The sequence below is a fragment of the Chinchilla lanigera genome, unplaced genomic scaffold, assembly GCF_000276665.1.
Source record: "Chinchilla lanigera isolate Chin_1 unplaced genomic scaffold, ChiLan1.0 scaffold00054, whole genome shotgun sequence".
Lineage (NCBI taxonomy): Eukaryota > Metazoa > Chordata > Mammalia > Rodentia > Chinchillidae > Chinchilla > Chinchilla lanigera.
The window spans coordinates 3,866,124-3,871,085 of record NW_004955455.1 but is presented as its reverse complement, the minus strand read 5'-3'; the positions used below and the strand labels follow the sequence as shown (position 1 = coordinate 3,871,085).

General features: G+C 41.7%; 1 protein-coding gene across 3 annotated transcripts in view; it reads right to left on the bottom strand.

Annotated features, from left to right (window-relative positions):
• Positions 1 to 4,962, bottom strand: part of Nf2 (neurofibromin 2 (merlin)) — an 87,866-nt gene that overhangs the window by 79,584 nt on the left and 3,320 nt on the right. The window lies entirely within an intron of this gene.

Genomic DNA, 4,962 nt, shown 5'->3' with positions numbered 1-4,962 from the left:
CTAATCCTGAAACAAAAGGACTAATATTTAGACTATATAAAGAACCAAAAAAAAAAAAAAAAAGAAAAAGAAAGGGATAAATTAAGTCTCACTATGAAAAAGAAAAAGAGAACCATCTGATTTTAGATATACAGCTTTATTTCTAAACTGTCAATTCTAATCCACAGATTTCTATTTCTATCCTTATGCCAGTACCACACTGTCCTGGTTATGATTATTTTATATTAAAATTGTTTTTGTTTTTGGTCTTTGTGAGACAGGGTTTCACTATGCAGTTTTAGCTGGCCTTGAACTCATTTTGCAGCCCAGGCTAGTCTTGAACTCATGGCAATTCTCCTGCCTCAGCCTCCCAAGTGCTGGGATTGCATGTATTAAGTTTTGAAATTGGGACATATGAATCCTACTTTGTTCTGTTCAAGGTTGCTTTCTAGGTATTCTGGGTCCTTCGCATCCCATAGGAATTTTACAATTAGTTTGTCAGTTTCTATAAAAATGTAAACTGGAATACTGGAGTAGATCAACACATTATGTTGAATGTGTAGATCAATTTTTAGAATATTCCTAATTTATCAATGTTAACTGTTATACCATCCATGAACTGGGGATGTCTTTCCATTTAGGACTTTAATTTCTTTCAGAAGTGTTTGAGAGTTTTCATAGTATAAATTTACATTTCTTTTACTAACTTCATTTCTAACTTTTTTGTTTTGGGGGACTGGGATTGTTTGTTTCTGCAGTGCAGTACTAAGGATCAAATCTGTGGCCTTGCACATGGTAGGCAAAAGTTCTAACACTGAACTATACCCTCAGCCCAGTATTTTACATTTTTTGAAGTTACTGTATTTATTTATTTTTTCCAGTACCAGGAATCGAACTCACAACCTCATGCTTGCCAGGCAGGCACTGTGTCGCTGAGCTAAATCCCCAGCCCTGAAGTTACTGTAAAAGAAATTTATTTAATTTCATTTTCAGATTGTTCACTGCACATACACAGAATTACAACTTTTTGCATATATATATATTGATCTTGTACCCTATAACCTTGCCACTGATTAGTTTTAATAGTTTTAATAGATTCCTCAGGGTCTATATACAAGACCATGTCATCTGCAAACAGTTGTACTTCTTTCTTTCCAATATGAGTGTCTTTTACTGCATTTTCTTGCCTAACCTCAATGGCTACAACCTCTAGTGCAATGTGGAGTGGAAGTGGTCAGAGCAGATATCCTGTTACTCAGAAGGTCTCTCTTCTACAGTCAATTACGTCTTTCTAGGAATTTGGCCGCTGTATGAGTTCTCTAGTTATTTGTCATCAATTGCCAGATTGCCTTTTCTGTTTCATGCTTTTTTTATGTTCCTCTATTCCTTCTTCACTCCTTGATCTGACTTATGAGGCCATTTAATGAGAAATTTAAAATTTTAAAGATTATTTCACCATAGTTTTAGATTTTTTTAGTACTTGCTCTAGAGTTTTGCAAATAATCCTGACTTACCAGAATCACCCTCAGATTTATACTAGTTTAGTTCCAGTGATATACAGAATATTACTCCTACAGAGGCCCACTGCCCTTCTCTCTTTTTGCGTTATTATTGTTACACATCTTACATTTACTAAACGTAATACCCAACGACTCATTGTTATAGTTACCATCTTACCGTCCATACTCAGTTCCTTAGCCTACTACATTACCTCCTTGCGCCATCAATGGCAAGTACATTACACACACATTACACTTCTATCTCTTGCAAGCCCAACAGTACACTATATACATATTATTATTTCTTAAATAAGAGAAAAAATATGCATCATTATCTTTTATAATTATATTTATCAATGCTTTGGGGGGATCGTATGTGTGTTTGAATTCTGTCTCAGCTCACTCACTTTCAGCCTTAAGGATTCCTTCAGTACGTCTTATTTTCCCCCTTTTTGTATTTCTTTGGGCAGGTTTATTTTTGTTTTTTGTTTTTCTTCTTGTTTTAAGACAGGGTCTCATTATGCAGTTCAGGATAGACTTGAACTCACTATGTAGCCCTGGTTGGCCTGGAATTTGTGCTAATCCTCCTGTCTCAGCCTCCTGTCTCAGCCTCCCTATTTTCACTTTTATTAATCCATCTGTAAGTTAAATCTACTACTGAGCTCCTCTCTGAATTTTTTATTTATTTCTTTAACATAGTTCAGGCTGGCCTTGAACTCACTATGTAGTCCAGGCTGTTCTCAAACTTGTAATGATCCTCCTGCCTGAGCCTCCTGAGGGCTGGGATTACTGGCATGCATCTCCACACCTGATGGAAACTGGGCGTTACAGACAATGTATTGTGGCGACTCCAGGGACTAGTGCCTCCCCCCTGCGCCGCCCCGGCATACTATTTGCTTGTTTATTTGTCCGTGACTGGGCAGATTCTTTTTTTTTTTTTTTTTTTTTGGTACTGGGAATTGAACTCAGGACTGCACTTGCTAGGCAGATGCTTGTGCTGCTGAGCTATATCCCCGGCCTCTGGCCAGATGATTTTAATGAAATCTATTTCTCTCTACAAGGTGTCAAAGCCTATGATGTTCCTCCTCAAGGAGGTGTAGCTTTGGGTATGTCCACAGTCACCCTGAGATGACACAGTTTTACAGGACTCCCTTGTCTTTCCATGACCATACCCAGGCTTTCACCTCCACTAATTCTTCTACAAACTAACCCTACCAAATTACAGCTGGTTCTTTTGGGGGTAGGGGGTTGTTTCTGAGATAGGGTCTTGCTATGGACCCCAAGCTGACCTTGAACTCATGGCGACCCTCCTGCCTCAGCCTCTTGAATTCTGGGATTACAGGTGTATGCACCTATGCTTAGAGCTGTTTTGAGGGAACTATTTCTGTGGTCAATGTTTGATATTTGTTCCTAACCCTGTAAGGCTCTTCCCCTCTGTCTTAGTCCCTGGTATTCCTTACAAACTGGGAGATCTACAGTCTACGCCAGTGGTGGCGAACCTATGGCATACGGCCACAGTGGGCACACAGAGCCCTCTCTGTTGGCACAAGAGCTAAGTCACCCCAGCAGCCTCGGATAACAGTTGTTCTTTTCTAATCTAAAACGCTGGTACTATATTCCGCTTTAATTGCAGTGTTGGCACTTTGCGACAAATAAGTGGGTTTTGAGTTGCAGTTTGGGCATTAGATCTCTGAAAGATTCGCCCATAACTGGTGTAGGCTGACTCTCCATTAAACCCACAAAAATTCCAACTGCTTCTCACTACCTTCCACCATTCTCAAGAGTACCCACCCTTAGAAGGGAAAAAATACCCTTATGCATGAACTTCATAATGTGTTGCAGATGATGTTACTTCCTTAGCAAAAGATTAGCTGCACTGGGGAATAAACCCAGGGCCTCCCGGATATACTCTTCCACTGAGCTATACCTCCAACCAGGAACAACCTGTTCTAAGACCTGCTTCTTTCCTTGAGCAAAATTCTTGACCTAGCAGGGAGTGGTGGTAGGAATATACCTATAATATTCCACATACCTATAATATTCCACATACCTATAATCCCAGCTACTCCAGAAGCTGAGGCAGGAGGCTTGCAAATTGGAGATCAACCCGGGCAATTTAGCAAAGCACTGTCTCGAAATCTTTAAAAGGGCTGGGAATGTAGCTTAATGCTCTCTGGACTCAATACCCAGGACTGGGGGTTGAAACCCTGAGCCAGGGGCTCTGGGGGTGGAAAAGGGGACCATGGCAACACAAACTCGGCACATCAGGCATCTAACAGGTTGGGAGATATAATTATTTCTCTTATATCGTATTTGGAGCTTCTGATATCATCCCTGTAACACCCCACTCTAGGACGGAGCACTTGGCCGAAGAGGATGGGGAGACAGGGGAACAAACTAGCCTGAGGTCTCCGCTTCCCCCTGCCACTGCTGCGGCACCACCTCACAAGCTGGGCTGAGGCAAGAGCAGTCAGAGCCGAAGTTATTTCAGGATGTCTGACCCTATTCCACAAGTAGGGACTGGGTGGAAGAAAAGTGCCCCATTAGCATTGGTGGTGCATGCCTATAGTTCCAGCACTTTGGGAGGCTGAGGCAGGAGGATCACAAATTGGAGTCCAGCCTCCACAACTTAGCAACTCAGTGAGGCCCTGTCTCAAAATAAAAATTCAGTTATAGTGGCACATATCTATAATCCAAGCACTAGCTGGGCATGGTGGTGCATACCAGTAATCCCAGCACTTGGGAGGGAGGCATACCAGTAATCCCAGCACTTGGGAGGGAGGCTGAGGCAGGAGGATCATTGCAAGTTCAAGACTAGCCTGGGCTACAAAGCAAGCTCAAGGCCAGCCTGAACTGCATAGTGAGACTCTGTTTTAAAAAGACAAAAAAAAAAAATCTCAGTACTTGGGAGGCTGAGGCAGGAGAATTGCCAAAAGTTCAAAATGAGCATGTATTACACAGTGAGTCAAGGCCAGCCTAAACTATACAGTTAGACCCTGTCTTAGAAAAACAAAAAAATGCCAGGCGTGGTGGCACACACCTGTAATTCCAGCACTTGGGTGGCTGAGGCAGGAGGATCATTGTGAGTTCAAGACCAGCCTGGGCTACAAAGTGAGCTCAAGGCCAGCTTGAACTGCATAGTGAGACTCTTGTCTCAAAAAGACCAAAAAAAAAAAAACAAAAAAAACCAAAAAAACCTAATTAATTAATTAACTTAAAAGCTCTGGGGCCAGTTTATCAGGTGCACTCATCCAGAAATTTGTCTCAGCAACAAGCAGCTCTGACTAGGATGACACACACTAAAGTCCCGCCCCCCTTGAGAAAATAGCCCTCTGATTGGCAGTTGAAGGAGAGGGAGCCTGGGTTACAGATTATAGCAGTCTGGAATCTGCCTCATTGAGCTGGGATTAGTGAGGGACAGAGTACTTCTCTTACCAAATTTTCAGTTTGTTTGTTTGTTTGTTTGTTGACACACTATGTATCC